This window comes from Nannospalax galili, unplaced genomic scaffold (assembly GCF_000622305.1).
Source record: "Nannospalax galili isolate Female #2095 unplaced genomic scaffold, S.galili_v1.0 scaffold666, whole genome shotgun sequence".
NCBI lineage: Eukaryota > Metazoa > Chordata > Mammalia > Rodentia > Spalacidae > Nannospalax > Nannospalax galili.
In genome coordinates, this window is record NW_008356473.1 from 2,058,597 (window position 1) to 2,077,390 (window position 18,794).

Consider the following 18,794-nt stretch of genomic DNA (forward strand, 5'->3'; position numbering starts at 1 on the left):
AGTAGACTCTAGTAAAGAACAGATCTTCCTAACTCATAAGGCTGGCCAGTTCATCAAAAATGATATCCATGGTCAAAATATTTTTTGGGTCAAAATTACTTATTCTTTATGATCTAATAATGCTTAAAACGAGGACAATAGTACTTTGTATAAAGGAATATTTTTCTAGAGAATTAGAAAAGACTATATGCATTAAGATGCTTGTGGTATGGTTGTTTATATCAGAAACATTTTGGAAGTTAAACAACTTTATGCTAGAGAAGGAGTTATTATTTATTTAGAAGGATATTATATATATTATATATGTACAATAAAAATAGTGGTAAGGACCATGAAAAATATAGATAAAACTTATAAGATTTAACATGATGAATCTGAAATTATAATTATATTTATAATATACATATATACACAATTAAAGATCTATTTTTCCCTTTTTCAATTTTATTAACATTCCTCTAGGATTACCCAATAAATAGTCACATAATATTTTTTTAAAATTTATTTACTTATTTATTTTCACTTATATGTATGTTTTACTTCCATGTATGTAAGTGTACCATATGCATGCAAAATCTGTGGTGATCAGAAGAGGGTGTTGTATCCTCTGGAACTGGAGTTATAGATGGCTGTTAGCTGCATGTGGGTTCTGGGAACTGAACCTAAGTCCTCTGCAAGAGCAGCCAGTGCTCTTAACCTCTGGGCCATCTCTCCAGCCTCCGTGTTTCTTTTTAAGGAAAGAAATTATCTTCTTTTCAGTGTAGTGGTGGCCTATGACTGACGCTTCACCTGAAAAACCACATTGCATTTTATGCTCTTTATTACGCTGTGTAAACTGTGACACCTTAATCACAGGGTCACTTTGATTGCTAAAAAATGATTGGAAAGCTGATGGCCCAGAAGATCCAGAGTGGAGATTTTCTGATAGGTTTTATTTGCTGCTGAGGAAGGAAATAGGTAAAGAAAAGTAAGGACAAGCTATTAATGTCCAATTAATTAGCAGGTATGACTTTAACCATGAAGGCTTTCTTCTGAGTGGGGAAGTTACTGTAAGACCAGTGAGATGGTCAGAGTGATGAGAGGATTTGAGTTGAGGTCACCTGAGCATGGTTGGAAGAACTGGGCCAAAGACTAGTTGATGAGAAGGCCACAAGACTCAGATCAACACAAGGAAAAATATTTAATAGCTGCACATACTGACTAGTGCTTATTGTCAGCTTCACAGAATCTAGAGTCATCTGGGAGATGGGCTTCTGGGAACACCTGTGGGAGATATCTTGATTATATTAATTGATATGGGAAGACCCATCTTAATTGTGAGCATCTCCATTCCCTGAACAGGGGATCCCAAACTGCGTAAGTGTGGAGAGGGGGCCTGAGCAATAGCATGCATTCATTGTTCTCTTCTGACTGTGAATGTGATGTGGCCAGCTGCTTTAAGCTCCTGCTGCCTTGACTTTGCCACCATGATGGGCTGTACCTTGAATAGCGAGCAAAAAGAAATCCTGTTTCTCTTGGGTTACTTTTGTCAGGGCACTTTATCACAGCAACAGGAAAAGAAACTAAGATATCACAGATGTCCCAAAATAGGATTTTGGAACTCAGGAGGAGGTAAGCTTGACACTCTTGGAGACACTGCCCATAGGGACTGAAGGCTGCAGTGGAGACATTATATTGCCTTTGAATGCCTCCCATCCTTGGGGTTCTGACTCCTTAGCTTTATTTATTTGGTGACAACAGGTCTCAGGGATCCATCCTTGCCTTGTTTCTTGTACCCACCCTGAGGAATTCAAGGGAAATACTCTGGCCACCATAGCTCAATATTGCCATTTCCCAAACAGGAAAGTTAATAACCTGTTAACTATCTCAATTTACTGTGGGGATTATTGAAGATTAGTAAAGAAGATTATCAAGAGATTAAATTTCCCTAAGGACAAATATTATAATTTGACTGTAATTTAGGTGAATCACTTTAGGAGGAAGAATAGGAGATGACGAAGCATTCTGACTCAGTAGAAATAATATTTACCTTACAAATTTATTGATTCATGAAATACTTATTGAAGCCATACAAACACTGGGAATTTCCCCTCATATCTGTGATATGCATATGCACATTACAGGAAATCACAAAATTTACAAAGAAATGTAAGTGAATTTATTTTTCCCATGAAGCCATTCTGATTCATTTGAGTCATTCTAAATCTCTTTTCATTCATACCCTTTCTCTTCTCTGCAATGACGTAAGTGTTTTGTGTTTTATGTTATGCTATATTTTCCGGTGGATTCTGAGATACTGTTCGGTAATTAGCAAAGGAAATTAATGAGGATGATTTTTTTTCTATGTGGAAATAATGAATATAATGATTTTGCTGCTTTTCTAAATTACTCTAGCTTGTGCACATGACTCACAAGTAAAGGGCTTGTGGTACGGATACAACAGAATGGTAGGAAATTTTCACTCTAGTCAGTGCTCTTTTTTTCACTTGGGCCACACCGAAGCAGCTTTTTCTAGTGGTGAGTAATAGCTGAGGTCAGGAATTGTTCTTTCTTTCTGAAAACAGCGATGTCTTACAGGGCCCCACCTTGGTGGAGCACTATCTTTCCTTCCACTTAAAGATCTGCACGTGTTTACAGGACAAATAAAAGAGCTAAACAGCATGGCTGAGTTTGAGAATAGTGAGCGCAAGCAAAACCAGAAGATGGGGAGCAGTCTTGGCCATGGCTTCTCTACGTGGCTGCTGGTGACGGTGGTTGCTCTGATGGTGCTGGGGTGGGAGGAGTCAGCTCAGGTGCCTCTGAGGACAAGGTGTATCACCTGCAGAGAATTAAGAAACAAACAACCTTAACTCCCTAAAAGTGAGTCTGCTTTTTGTTTGTATCATGTCTTGGCAATTCAAAACCATGCTAATGCTAAAATATATCCGGAGAAAATCACTTGTTGTTCTAAGTTTTAAAGTACTGCTAGGACAATTGCTAGTAATATACAAGCTTCAGGTGAGCACATTTCCATACCTCATCCTGTAACGGTCACCATCAAGGTTGGCTTCCATACAGAGCTTTGCTCAGAGAATTCCCAGGGATAAAGTTGGTGCTCAGTACACAGGGACTCAGCCATACTGTGCTGGGTTTGAGAGTCTATAATGACTGGATATTGCTCGTGCGTGTTCCAAATGTACTTTATGTTAGTAACACTCTTCCTGTTCCCATGTGTGCACTTATGAAAGTACAGCGATGGTGAGATGGGGAAATACAATTGAGCTACACCAATTCTGTCAATCTGCATGACTGTGTGTTGACTTTACTCATCTTTAAAATGTAAAACAGTGAGACAATGTGAACTGAAGTGGACTCTTTTGGGGTGATATGTGCAAGTCTTTTCTTTCTTTGGTCTTTTTTAAAAAATAGAATTAATTAATTAATTGGATATTTTTGAGACAGAGTCTCCCTGTAGCCCCAGCTGGCCTAGAACTCATTATGTAGATGAGGCTGGTCTCAAATTCACAGAGATCTACCTGCTTCTGCCTCCCAAGCGCTGGGATTAAAGGCATGTGCCACCACGCCCCACTTTATGTAGAAGTCTTAGTGTATATATGAAATATTTTTACTGATGTTGAAAAACAGCCTTGGAATTTATTCTTTCTTTGAATTACTGTTTTTTGAGTGAAGAATGACTAAACATGATTATTTCATGGTAATTGTTAAAAATATTTGTGTGGTATAGAGACATAAATTTTACAAATCTGTTTCAAATGTCAAATTTGTTAGATTCACCACTGGTCCTTAGAATTGTGCAATTTGGAGTTAAGTTCTTTGAATTATAAAGTCAAGTGACTGTATCATTCAAAATCTTAGTTTTCTTATGAATGAAGTAAGCACCTTCTTTGTGCAGTTATTATGAGATTAGATGAGGTAATACACAAAAGAACTCATAACAGGATCAGGGGCATAGTGTGTGCACAAAGAAACAGGAAGTCATGATAATAATGATACAGACAGATGTAGACCTCTAGGAAACATGTTGCAAGAGACTTTGTATAAAGAGATAGGACCAAGGCAGAGGTAATGAAATTTCTCAGGAAATAGTGTACCATCCTTATTACAAAATGCAGTTGTTCTCATTAATTCATTCATAAAGAATGACGTTTGTGGAAGGCTGAAGACACCATTTTAAACTCCTCATGTATCTGTGAATATGGTGACATGTCTTTATATTCATGGAGATTACATTCTCACAGTGTTGACTAGAAGGGCCCTTGTGGTACCTCTCTCTGCACTGGGTAGATCCAAACACTGTTTACAGTCAGCATTGTGGTGTCCAGAGTAAGAGGTGAGTAAGTAAAATCCTAGCTCAGCAGTGTGGTTCATTTAAAAGTGCTCACAGTGCATAGTCAACTAGATCCCTGTTTCTCTGTGACCTAGGGCAGGTCATTTCATAGCCTATGATTCAGGTTCCCTATTTCTAAAAAGGTGATAACAATCCCTGACTCACAAGATCATTGTGAAGATCAAGTGTGAAACCAAAGATACGTGCTACAGTATTGCCCCTGCACACAGGGGCAATACGATTTGCCTTTTCTTTCTCGCCTGACCCGATTGTGTCTGCATAGAGCCCAGCTCTGTTGGGAGCATCATTCTTTAGGTATCCGTGTTTTGCACAAGTACATATGAACAGTTGGGAAAAATCACAGCTGGAAGAACATCAATTTATGTTTAAGGCAAATTACTCAGGGTTGCCATTGCCTTTTCCTTCTAGAACTTGGAAGCATGCCTACTGACAGAGTGTAATCTACTGCACATTCAACAGAGAAGCCGTCTATTTCTCTTGAACTACAACCCGTATGTTTGCCAAGTTGTCTAAATAAGTACCTGTTTGACAAAGTGCATATGTGGACTTCTTGGATCAAACCAACTGTAGGTTTCAAACATGGTTGACCATTGTTGTATTCTTTACCCCTTGTAGAGGAAGGTGGTGGGGGGGAGGGAGGGAGAAGTGACAGACACACAGACAGAGATAAAGAGAGAGCATAAACTAAGACTTATAACTTAAAAATGTGTGTGTGGGGTGTGTGTGTGTGTGTGTGTGTGTTTGTGTGTCCACCTTTTTTTTTTTTTTTTTTAAAGACAGGATCTTGTGCTGGCTTGGAATGTACCTAATAGTCTAGCCTGGCTGGCTAGTGACCCCAAGGGTCCACCTGTCTCTACTTCCTCAGCACTGTGATTACAGGTGCCCAGTGACTTTTTATGTAGATGCTGGTGATCTAATGCAGGTCCTCATGCTTGCAAGGCAAGCACTTCATTGACTAAGCTATCTTCCCAGCACTAAACAAACTTTTTCTTAAACATTGACTCCATGGACAGAAATTGTTTGCTGGGGAGAGGAACTCTGTATCTCATATAGACTAATGCTTACACAGAAACTAAACCTCAAAACAATCATGAAAGTCAGCAGAGGTGGCAACAGTTTCATGGGGAGGTATGTGATTTCTAGCAGTGAGGATAATCTCAATGCTCCATTTTTACAAACATGAATGATAATGCTGTGCATACCATTTGGATATTATAGGTGTGCACTTTCCGCCCCACTCAACAATATGCTGACCTCATCATTTTGCTTCAAACCAAGAATGGCTCAGTGAACAAACCAACGCCGTCATCTAATGGCTGCCAGAAAGATGGGCCTGAAACCAACTATCCCAGAACAAACCGCTGGATTTTGATAAAAGCTTGCCAACATTTACTGAGTTTACAGTTACGAATCCAATGTAGCCAGCTCCTTACTAATCTACCTTCACTTACATATTGCAGTTAGTTTATCTTGACATATTTTAATGTCTGGATGCTCTCTTGATTCTTTATCTTGACATATTTTAATGTCTGGATGCTCTCTTGATTCTTTTACAATTATCATTGCTATCTTGACGTGTTTTAATGTCTGGACGCTCTCTTGATTCTTTTATAATTATTGGTATTTTGATGTGTTTAATGTCTGGATGCTCTCTTGACTCTTTTACAATTATCATTGGTATACGAAAACAACAGCTTTAAATTTTTTCCTGGCTCACCTGAACACAGCTGTGCATGTGAACAGAGCTTTGGGATGGATCCTGCACTGGACGGAAAACATTAATGTAGAAAACTGGAACTTGTGATAATAGGTATATCCCTCACTTCCTTCTGTCTCATGGGCTGGTACTCATTCTCAGGACAATTCTGTTCAACCAGGTATCGACACCTTGGAGCGGATTCTTACAGTCCCTCTTAACCTACCTCCCTGTTCTTCCTGGTAACAAAATACATCCTTGAATTTTAGGTGGCTATGAGGCTTCCTAGGTAGAGATTTCACTTCCCAGATTTATTTTCAGCGAGGTGTGGCAATATCACTCAATTTTGGTCAATGGGATGCAAACAGAATTAGTGTATAAAGTTTCAGATATTTTAAAAATATTTTACTTATTTCTATTTTATGTGTGTGAGTATATTGACTGCATGTATGTAAGTGCACCTGTGTCATGCAATGTCTGTGGAGGTCAGAAGAGGGCATCAGATCCCCTGGACCTGGAGTTATGAATGGTTGTTAGCTGCCATGTGGGTGTTGGGAACCAAACCCCGGTCCTCTGCAAGAGCAGCCAGTGCTCTTAACTACTGAGCTGGCTCTCAAGTCCCAAGTTTCAGATAGTTTTATAAGGAAGTAGTTGGGCTTTCACTCACTCCTTCTTTCCTTGACTCTAAGTTGGTAAGTTTCTTCACTCTGGTTGGTGACAACCAGGGCAGCTGCCCTAGACTCAGAAGAAGCTACATGTTGAGTTTGCAAAGGCACACTACCAACCTGGATCTCCAGTTGACCTGTGGACAGAGCTACCTCCTGTCTTTGACCTTTTTATAGTCAACCTATTTCATGAGAGAGAAATAAACTTTAGTTTCATCTAAACCACTGAAATTTGGAGTCTCTTTGTCATAGCAGCCTAACCTTCATGCTAGCTAACGCATCCTCTCCCAGGTCATCTGACAGATAGAATGTATGGAGTTTTAGTCCCATGACACTGACTGTGCTCTTGTTTCTTGCCTCTTCCTATTTATTGTTACTGAATGGAAGAAATTGAATTCTTGGAGTTCAGCATACAGGATACCCTGTGGTCAGAGTCCTCCAGAATCTCTAGATTTTTTTTGATGGAGATAGACCATCCCAGAGAACCCTGGGATCCCCACTGCTGCACGTCCTAGAGGATGGGTCAGAGGATGTGGTTTTGCTGCCCTTTGTGAGGACGCGAGGGAAAAGTTTCTTTCAGACCTTATACTAGGAACAGTTGTGCTTCTCCTGAGCAACTGACTTGTTTTGTTTTTGTGGGCACTCTAAGTTGTGTAACTGTCTGTGTCTTTCAAAGCCAACTCAAATCCTGTGGGAGCATGAGGGGGTATAAAAGAAAGCAATTCAGGGTCAAGACCAAGATCCCTGTTTAACTCATTATCTTGCTTTTGGGAACGTCACTTAGCTTCACTTTTTTTTGCAAGGTAGAGATAATAAATTCTTCCTATGAATAGAACTCAAAATTTTTTTTTGAGAAATTACATTTTTATATTTTAAAAAAGATTTTATTCAGTTTTTGTGCATGTCCTATAATAGATCTTAACCAAATTTAGACCCTCCTCCCCCACCTATACCGTCCCATACCTTTTCCACCGGATTTCATGCATTTTGTCATATATGTTAAGTCCTATCCAGTCAAATATTTGTACCCAGATATGCCTTGGTGCAAGTTCATCCACTGGAGTCTAGTCAACCTATCTAGAGTCACTCCATTAAAGAAGAGCTACTCTCCCTAATCCAGAAGTAATCAGTTGCCAATAGTTCTCTGGCTAGGGTGGGGCCTGCTGCCCATTTCCCCTGTTCTATGCTGGGTTTTTGTCTGATTGTGCTGGCATGAACTTGCCATTGTTGCAAGTTCATATGAGCAAGTTCCCAGAGGCCTGAAAGCCTCTGTTTCCTTGTGTTCACGCACCAACCCTGGCTCTTACAATCTTTCTGCCTTCTCTTTTGTAGTGGTCCCTGAGCTGGGACCATTACGTGAAGGTGAGTGGGTGAAATTTAATACAAGAGTCCTATCCAGGACATGCACTCTACAGTCTCTTACTTCCTAAAACTTAATCAGTTGTGATCTTCTGTGTGCATCACACTGTGTTGTACGAGGAAGCTTTGCTGGTAAGAGTTGAGGGATGTCTCAGTATTCTCTCTACCCCCTGTTCCATGAGCCTTAGGTATAGAGGTTTTACTATTGATGTGTCACTTAGAACTGGGCATCTCTAGACATATATTCTCTGTGTATGATTAGTTGTAGAACTTTGTAATGGTCTCCATCTGTTAAAAAAAGAACTTTCTTTGATGAGTGTACAGTACACTTGTCTATAAATATAAGGATCTATATTTAGCATACAGTAAGAAATTTCATTTGTCTAGAACTATGCCAGAGATTGGGTTTTCTCTGGGATCTATGGCCTCTCCAGCCATGTGTATTTGGCTATATTTACAATGATGCCCATGAGTTTCCTCTCATTGAGAGGGCTTTAAGTCCAATTAGATAGCTGTTGATTATCGCTGTCCTAGTTTGTTTCACCACTGCTGTGACAAAACACTCTGACCACTACTAACTTGGGGAGGAAAGGGTTTATTTGTTTTACATCTCCCAGGTCACAGTTCCTCAGGGAGCCCAAGGTAGGAACTCAGGGCAGGAACCTGGAGGCAGGAGCTGGAGCACAGGCCATGGAGGAACGCTGCTTACTGGCTTGCTCCCCTGGCCCCTGCTCAGCCTGCTTTCTTATGCAACACAGGCCCACCTACCCGGGTGGCACCATCCACAGTGGGCTGGGCCCTCCCATATCACTCAATAATCAAGAAGGTGTCCCATGGACATGGGCCACAGGCCAGTCCAATGAAGGCAATTCCCCAATTGAGGCTCCCTCAACCCAGGTATGTCAAGTTGATACTAAAGCTATCCAGCCCAATCACATAGATAAAAGTGCCACTACTGTACAAATAGAGATCATTTTCTGTGCCGGGCTTGTGGTTATTAGGCTTTAGAGCTGGGTTGGACCGTTGACTGATTTTCTGCCTTAGCTAGAACTCAAAATTTTAAACACATTCAGAGTTTAACCAACACAGGACATTATAGGAATGAACAGTAATATTGAATTTTTATCAATGACTGCTGTTCTGTAACTCTCTTTTACCATCCTTCCTGGTCTTTGCTTCATTCCTTTGGCCAATTTAAGGACACAATGGGGCAGAGGCATCTCACAAGTATATTCTTTAATAAGCTTGCTCACAGTAACTTGAAGACTCGAGGATGTGCTTTCTACCACAGCAGAGACCGAAGTGACAAACACGTGAATATCTTACTCATAAAATTTGGAAACTGCAATGAAGAAAAAGAATAAGAAGCAGTGAGAGAGAACGGCAGTGATTCTGCAAGTGGTGGATGGCAGCTATACGAAGGCAACATCCGTTCAAAAAAGTCCTGGAGAATTAAAAGGAGCACTTTGGTTTAGAGCTGAGGAAGTAGTCTGAGGATGTGAAAGGGCTAGGCATGGCAGGGTTAGCAATCAAGGGTGACAGGGCCAATTTGGAGAGACAAGTCAGGACCTGGCCATTTAGGACCTTGGAGGCAGAGCCTGCAGCTGGCATCTACTCTCTTACGTGTTGTGGGATGCCTCTGGAAGTAGTCTATGGGACAGAGTGATATGGTGTGGCTGATGTTAGAAAAAAGGGGCTCATTCGAGATCATTTCAGCATAGTGTGGGGAACTTTGAGGTGATGTTAACACTGCAGTTAAAGAGGTCCGCAGAGGGGTCCCCTAGGTATTCTCAGCTAGGTGTTGAACAAAATTTTTTGAACTATGTGGTGGTTGAACTGAGTCCTTGAGGAGTGAGTAAGACTTAGAGGAAGGGTCACAAGACTTAGGCTGGGTCACTGCACAGAAGGGCATGGCAGCAGGTAGGTATGTTATACTGTGGAAACATCACGTGAAACAGAGCGTGAGGGGACATGAAGCTTTCTGGAAACATGGCTCAGAGCTGAATCACTGAGAACTTTGCCAATTGTTTTCTTTCCCATCCCATGGCTCGTAGGTACTGAGGAGCTGGGTTTCATCTCCTAATAATTTAAGAGTTATTTCATTACGTATTTGTTGGTAATCTCTTAAAGCAAAAACTTTCTTGTCACTCTTTTTTAAAAAGATTGAGATCGTTGGTGTAGAGAGAACCACATGCAACTCTTCCCTTTGGGATTAAGCATGAGGGGAAAGAGGAAACTCATCTTGCCTGTGTGTTTTGAGGTCCTATCAACTTGAGTCTTTCCCTAACTCTGGCCTTTTGTAGTCCCCTGCTTGGGGACTTGCCAGGGGACATCTATTTCACTTCCTAATTGATGGCTGCTTGGTAAAGTTTCACACATCTGAGTTATTATTCTCAGTGTTAACAGCACTATGGTAAGGAGTTTGTGGTGTTGGGCCTGGCTGCGTGATGCAATATGTGAGTGAGTAGGCTGTGGGATATTATTCTTTTTCCCTTTCAGACAGGGTCTTCCTATAACCTCAGCTGACCTGAAACTCACTATGTAGACAAGGCTGACCTCAAGCTCACAGAGATCTGCCTGCCTCTACCTCCTGGGTGCTGGGATTAAAGTGTGTACCACCACAACCTGGCTCATTATATAATTTCTTGACAGTATTTCCTCCATGAGAGAAAGGAGTCATGCCTACCTTTCGGAGTTGTGGTGAGGATTAACTAAAAAGTTAAATACATGCAATCCTCTTACACGAGGCCTACTTTATAAGTTGTTAATAGTAAACATAATAATAAAAAGAGATATAAAATTCAACTTTGCTTGAAAGAAACGAAACCCTTAAGACTTGGAAATGGAAAAGCTACTGAAACAGCAAGGTAATTAATATTGGCCAAGACATTCAAGCCATTTCCTCTTTCAGACAATGGTAATCAATTTCCTTTTTGTGTAACCTATTATGTAAGGAGTTAGATGTGATTATAGATGTGAGTGTTCATTAAAAAATTGGTGTCTTCTACTTACCGTTTACTATGTTAGTCTGGATCCTTCGGCAGTGGGCTGCCAACGATTTCTTTAGGGTGGATACTTGTTAGAGGCATTGGAGTGGGTGCTAGACCAGGCTGGCAGAGCTGCAAAACTATGATTGAAGTATAATCAGAATGCAGACAGGTAGGAACGCTGTAGGAAGAGTCCTAAGTGACTGAGCGATCCAAGGAAGGTTTGGCAAGGTAGACAGTTGCCAGTAAAAGCCAGCCAATGGAAGAATCTTGTTCTCGTATCTTTTAGGAACTAGGTGACGATTCTGGCCAAACTCAGCCAGTGTCTGGAAAGAGCCTGTGGTAGGTGTGGCCTCTGTGCAAAGCACTGATGAATTTCAGAGCAGCAGTTTGTACTCCTTGGCCAGTTCCACGGCCTGTAAGTGATGCCTTCTCATGGCCACATTGTGCGTGAAGAAACTCTTTATGGAAGACTATATTAGTTACTACTAATACTTGCTTGTTCTGATTCCTCTTGATATGTTTGAGAATTCTTCTTTCCAGGAAGTCAGATATAGCTATTTTAAAAAGAGTGTCTCAAACAGTGTATGTAGTGCCTTGACTGAGCTGAAGGAACTTGGAAGAATGAACACTGCTGTTATTGTAAATGGAAACTTGAAAGAGCCCACAGGGATGTGGGGACATATGTTCTCACAGAGCTGATCACTTTCCTTTCTTTGTACAAAATAGAGTCAGTATGCCTTTAGTTTTGGTTGTATGTTGGCTGCTTTTTTTGTTGTTGTCAGATCATCTTTTACTGAAATAGTTTCTCTTGCTTAACTAGCTGGGCATTCCACTGCACCACTGTTGATGTCATCTATGATGTCATGAGGGTGACGGCCATCCACATTGCAGCCCGCAGATTGTGCAGTACCCAGGATCTCTTTAATCGTTCCAGAGAGTTCTCTGGCTAAGGACCGGTGCTGCATCTGTCAGGCAATGTTGACAATCTCATCAAAACTGCTATTTCCACTGTGCTTAACTGCAGGAAAGAAACAATAGTTTTAGCACACAGAGACAAGATCACAGGACAGCTTTCCATCCATTCCTAATGTCTCTTTATGTAGCCCAGGCTGGCCCAGAACTTGTGATCTTCTTGCCTCAACTTCAGTTCTGAATCTTTAAAAAAAAATCATAGTGGCAATCTGAATGTCCCGAATTTATAAAGACTAGAAAAAATCTGGAGAACTTGTACGATAAACCGCTAACAATTTCAATTGTGCTGTGAGGCACATCCAGGGAAGCTGAACTCTAATACTTCCCTTATATCCTTAAAGAGGAAAGAGCTCAAAATCAACACTGTGGGACTGGAGAGATGGCTCAGTGGTTAGGAGCACTGGCTGCCTTGCAGAGAACCTGGGTTCAGTTCTCAGCACCCAGATGGCAGCTAACAATTGCCTGAAACTCTGGTTTCAGGGGATTCCATTCTTTCTTCTGACCTCCACAGGCATTGCATGACACAGGTGCACACAATGTAGGCAATATACTCATACACATAAAATAAAAATAATAAATAAAATAAATCAACACATTGTTTCTTGTCTCCTGGGACATCAAGAAGTCAAGAGATGGGGCATCAAATGGAGGCAGAAGAACCTCTGGAGTTGCCAGGGTAATTAAGCAAAAGAATCTACCCAGGCGTGGGCCAAGTTCTGACTAGCTGACACATAACAGTGAGCACATCTGGACAGAGTGGTCCAAGATGGCAGCCTTTGTGAATCTGGAGTCCAAGAAGGCTGTCCTAGAGCTTCAAGCCAGTTATTGACACTCATCTGGAAGTGAAGCGTGCAGTCTTACAGACTGAACAGCTTAACTGAATGCAAGCGTATGTGCATCTTACAGAGATTATGACTTTAGCAGATGGACTAGCCTGTGTGACGGTGTGGGAAGAACAGTTCTTCTTCAGTCCAAGGAAGTAACTCACAACCAGCTGTTAGAGAAACAGAACACGGCAGGAGAGGAAACTAAGGGAGCAGAGCAGAAAAAGCTGCTTGGGAAGGAGCATTAAGGAAGCTCAGCATTCCATCCAGGAAAGACTGACCATCCAAGGGCTCAGTAGGAACTGCTAGAGAGAAAGCTGTTTCCTCCTGACTCTTCCCAGTCTTGCAAGTTGTGGGGTCTACCATGGGTAACAGCTTCCCTCTGCCTAGATGGACATTTTTATCCTAATGTCCTTACAGTCCCATCTTCTGTACATTGCCCTGAGCCACCTTCAGCTCCCATTATTGTATATTGTTCCCTGTCTCTGCCTGCCACCCCTGCCCAGGACACTCTTCTCTCCTGGGGCAAGTCATAATGTCCAGGAGAGGGAAGACGGGAGCGAGGGAAGATGAGGAAGCTCTGCCTAAGCCTGCCATGGGTCAGACCAATAAAATGTTATGTCCCATTCTGAAAAGAAAGAAAGAAAGAAAAATACTGTGAGCGCATCTGGGCTAGCTGGTTTCTTACCTTTGTGAAAGAATCAGAATGTCTCACCCTCCGTGCCTTTTAGAGCTGGAATCTGTGACATCAGAATAGAGACCTCTGAAATTATCTGTTAGGATCATAATGTGCAGACTTGCATCATGTGGAGGCACAATATAGCTGTCAGCCCTTCTGTTGGCGTTACAAAAGTTCTCTGTCCTCTCATCCATTCATGCAACACGTTTTTATTGAGTGACAAGTTTTTGAGACATTGTTTGGGTTGATGAATAGACAAGGTCTCTGTCTTTGTGGTTCATATATTTCAGTGGATAGTGGTAGACAATAAATAAACTAAATAAAAATCACAGATAGTGACAAAGGCTAAAGAAAAGGATGATTAAAACAGTATGATACAGACTGGAAAGATGGCTCAGTGGTTAGGAGCACTTACTGCTCTTGCTGTGGTTAGGAGCACTGACCACTCTTGCTGAGGACCTGGTTTCGTTCCCAGTACTCATATAGGGGCTAACAATGGTCCATAATTCTAGTTCCAGGGGATCTGATACACTCTTCTGGTCTTTGTGGGCATTGTATGTTGTGAGTGCACTTACATACTGTTAGGGTTCAGACCTGCAGCAGCCCCCTCCCCAACAGGGCCTCAAGGTTTTGCAAGCCCCCCAAGAATGAGAATGCAGGAACTGAGTTAATGAGCACCCTGGTCTTTGAAGGCAAGATAAACAGACTCTCTGCACCTTTTGGTCAAAGACAGCCTGCTTCCCCTTTGGCGATCTTGGAAGCAGAACAGGCTCCTCCAATCTGGATCCATTGATGTAGGAACTGTCTTGATACAAGTTATTTCCTCCTGATAAGTTTTACAATGTATAGACTCCTTACCCCATAACTCAGATCCTGGCTGATGGAAGGGGATGGCAGTTTTAACAGAAGATGTTCTGATAAGCCCTGGGCTCCCTCTCTCCCACCTAACTTTTTTTTAAAAAAAACCTTCCTGCCTTCTGCATCCTCCCAAAACTCCGCCCCCCCATAAAAACCCCAAGCCAACAGCCGGAGGACTGACAACTTTCCTATCCCAAAGGAAATTGTCCCATGTGCTTTCTTCTCCTAATAAACTCTATCCCGCCAGAGTTCTTGTCTGTGACTTGGTTTTACCCATCCGGGTTTATTACCTATCATATATATATATACAGACAGAATATTCAGACACATAGAAATAAATAAAATACACAAATGGAGACTTGGGGTACTTTAGACCTAATGGTCTGGCAAAGTCTTCCCAAAGGGTATCATTTGGCCTGAGACCTTGGACATCAGGAGATTCAGTACTGCAAAGAAGAGGCTGAGCATCCCAGGCAGGAGGGATGGCTTTGGGGTTGAGCCTATGAGATAGAGATCTAGTGGAAGGAGTCCATCCACCCCTCCCCCTCTCAGGAGAAGAATAAGAGCACCAGTGTTGGCTTATGAGTTCAAGATATTTTCTGGGCATGATGACCAGGGTGGTTTGGTTGGGGGTAAGGTTGGTATAGAGCTTGTGTATGTCACTGAGAGTACTTGTTAAGACCCAGATTGCTGGGCCCCCACACCCAGAGTTTATTACTCAGCTTCAAGGCCTGAATATTTGCATTTCTAGTAAGTACTCAAGTGATGCTGATGTTGGCTGGCTGCAGAACATGTTTTCAGAACCATTGGAGCGATCAATCTTTTAAAAAACGTCCAATGAACTTTCTGATATCAATAAGCAAATCTAATGCTAAGATATTGCTGAATGTCAGATATTTCATTGACCCCCTTAGAGAATGTTCCAAGATGTAGATAGTTCACAGTGGCAGTGATAAGCTTAGAAAGATTAAATAATGTGCTGAACGAATCTGCATTCTGCATTAAAGAAGACAATATCAGATTTAGCGGAGTGACTCATGGCCTTGAAATGTGGAATTCTCCATTGTCATACTATAATTGCCACTACAAAATGTGTGAAGGTGCAGAGCAGCCTCTAACACAGTAACTTGATCAGTGTGGAAGGATGGGATCTCGTGAGAGAAATGCATGGGTAGGAATGATCTGGGTTACTTTTCTACTCTGTGTGCCTTGTCCTCCTAGGAGATCTCTGATACTATTTAAATACCACCTGCCCAGCTCTGGGGGAAAGTTTAGTTACCCTGAGTTAAGCCTGTCAACACAGAACATTTTCTCAGTCATTGTTTTTGGTTATAGGTAAAATGAATGTCCTGTGTTGTCTAAATCAGTCTAAACGGAAGCCTTATGCTCCCTGGCTGGGAGAGCAAGTTCCTGCTCTTTGCTGGGGTACATACAGGGAGTGTGTTTCCTGGGCTGCTGTTGGTGGCCATTTTCTGCCATGCCAACAGCTGCTAAGTACAGAACTGACACCGTGGGGCTGTGGAATGGGCAGGTGGGTGGGATCTGCATTCTTGATGACATTCTATTTCATAAAATCAAGGTATTGAGAAGGCCGCTTGATCTCTGGGCTTTCTTAGTTGAAATAACCAATGTCTATTTTCCTGAACCATGTCAGTCAGGGTAACAGGCAGCTGAAAGCTTTTTTTAATTTATTTTTTAATTAAAAAAATTTTTATGTGTATGCACATATTGCCTGCATGTAGGTAAGTGCACCCATGTTGTGCAATGCCCGCGGAAGTCAGAAGAGGCTGTCAGATCCCCTGGGACTGGAGCTACGGACAGTTGTTAGCTGCCATGTGGGTGCTGGATTCGAACCCTGGTTTTCTGCAAGAGCAACCAGTGTTCTTAACCGCTGAGCCATCTCTCCAGCCCCGGGGTAACAGGCAGCTGAAAACTATAATAGAAGGGGGATGAAAATACTAAGGAGAATGTTTGGAACATATAAAATTTAACATAAAAGTGAGAATAAATGCCCCAGTTAGTGGTGTGTTGAGGGCTATCATGGTGCCCATCAGTAGTGTGGGATGTTGTATGGAAAGAGAAAATGGGAGAGGAGAGCTGCGCAAAGGAAGCCGCTGGGAGGCCTCTGTGCCCCACAGAGTCTCAGGAATTCCCACAATTCTCCTCTCCCAAATGAATTTGAGACTTGTACTTCACAGTTGTATACCACCTGGCTGAAAACACTTTGGCTAAAGTTATTTGGTGATGTAGCCTTGACCAACACAGTGAGGGTGTTAAAATGGTGATTCCGTGAAAAATGATGAATCAGTAATTGCTGTCTTCCAAATAAATATTGGTGCATTTTGTACCAATATAGGTTATTTTGTACCTCTGATGTTTCCCTGTTTGCAGTAAGGGAAAAGTGAAATCGCTTATATGTCCAGTAATAGGCAATTCATTGGAACGCTTAAATAACTGGGTAGAGGAGTATTACTTAAGAGGCAAAAATTGGGATTAGGTTAGCTGAAATGAACTAAATTTCTTTTACAGTGTCTATAAAAATAATATCGTGGCCACGTAAAAAGACAAGAGTAATTGCATGAGAAAGGGATATAAGAAAATTAAGGGGGAAAATTGAATTTCCAAACTTGTAAAGTTGCTAACTTCTAGATCCTTTTCTTCTTCTTTCTTTTTTTATTGTTCTTTGTTCCTATTCATACTCAGTACTACACAAAGTCTGAAAATATAAACAAGGCAGGAAGTGCCTAATCTCACTCTCTGCTTGCTCAGAAGAAACACTGCCAACATTTGATTTATTACCTTCTAGTTTCTGAATTTAGAGATAGTTCCTAAGATGTCTGTCCTTGGTTACAGTACGTGTGTGTCACATTTTTTTCTAACTAGCACACATACATAATGGTACTTTCCTATAATATGGAATTGCACCATTTTTGGTATAAAAATATTTGTAAGTAATTGAGGTAAGTTTTTTTTGTGTGTGTGTGTATGTGTGTGTGTGCATGTGTGTGCATGTGCATGTGGAGGCCAATGGATGATACTGGATGTTCTTTTATTGAGACAGGGTCTTTCACTAAACCTGGAATTCATCCATTTGGCTAGGCTGTCCAGCCAATGAGCTCCAGGGATCTGCCTGTCTCTTTTCTCCCTCCCCCAGTGCTAAAGTTACAGCTGTGTGCTGATGTGCCTGGCTTTTAGATGGATGTTGAGGATTCAAACTCAAGTCCTTATTTGGCAGACACTTTGCCCACTGAGCCATCTCCCTAGGCCCTCAGACAATTTTTGAAAAGTCTTTCATCACATTGATAGAAATTTCTGTCTTAAAATTGCAGCAGAAAGGAGTAATACTTGAAATTGAATAGTAATAAAGATGGAAATTATTTTTTAAATTGTGAGATTTTCAATTTGAAAACTTGAAAATATTTAAAGATACCTGAAACTAATATATTTTCAAATTATCAAAACTGAAGAACTCAGTTATTGGGATATTACTTTTTTCTTTACCTGTGAATTTAAAAAATTTCATGCATTTTGATCATATTTAGATCTCCTCCTCTATCTATACCCCTTTCTACCCACTCCTGATTTTATGTACACACACACACACACATATATACATATACACACACATATGAGAAAGAGGGGGAAAGAGGGAGAGAGAGAGAGAGAGAGAGAGAGAGAGAGAGAGAGAGAGAGAGAGAGAGACACAGTCAAATTAATGTGTCCCCAAATGTCCTTCAGCGTGATTCCATCCACTGGAGCCTGGTTAACCTACCAAGACTTACAGCCTTAAAAGAGACTGACTCTTCCCTTCCCAGAAGCCATCAGTTTCCAATAGTTCTTCAGGTAGGGTTAGCATCTCATCCACTTCTCCACATCTATGTTGTAATTTTCTCTGGCTTGAGCTTACGTGATACTTGTGCATGCTGTCATCATTGCTGTGAGTTCATATGAGTAACTTCCCTGCTTTCTGGAAAGCTGTTTCCTTCTGGTCATCCACCAACTCTGGCTCTAACAATCTTTCTGACCCCTCTTCTGGAGTCTTTGGAGCAGAAGGGTGATATAGGTGTCCAATTGGGAACATCACTTTAAAAATACTGTATTTATTATTTTTCTTTTTTTGTGTGTATGAGTGTATTGCCTGCAGGTATTTAAGTGCCCTGTGTCATGCAATACCTGCAGAGGTCAGAAGAGGGTGTCAGAACCCCTGGAACTGAAGAGTTACAGAGGTTGTTACCTGCCATGTGGGTTCTGGGACTTGACTCAAACTCTGGTCCTCTGCAAGAGCAGCCAGTACCCTTATCTGCTGAATCATCTCTCCAATCCCGGGAACATTACTTTTAAACATTGTGATTAATTTTCTTAATTCATTGTGTTGCTCATCTTCTATAGCTGGGGAAAATAGC

General features: G+C 41.4%; 1 pseudogene; it reads left to right on the forward strand.

Moving 5' to 3' along the window:
* The first annotated feature begins 12,796 nt into the window (after positions 1 to 12,796).
* LOC103751275 lies at positions 12,797 to 13,163 on the forward strand (annotated as a pseudogene).
* The last annotated feature ends 5,631 nt before the right edge of the window (positions 13,164 to 18,794 follow it).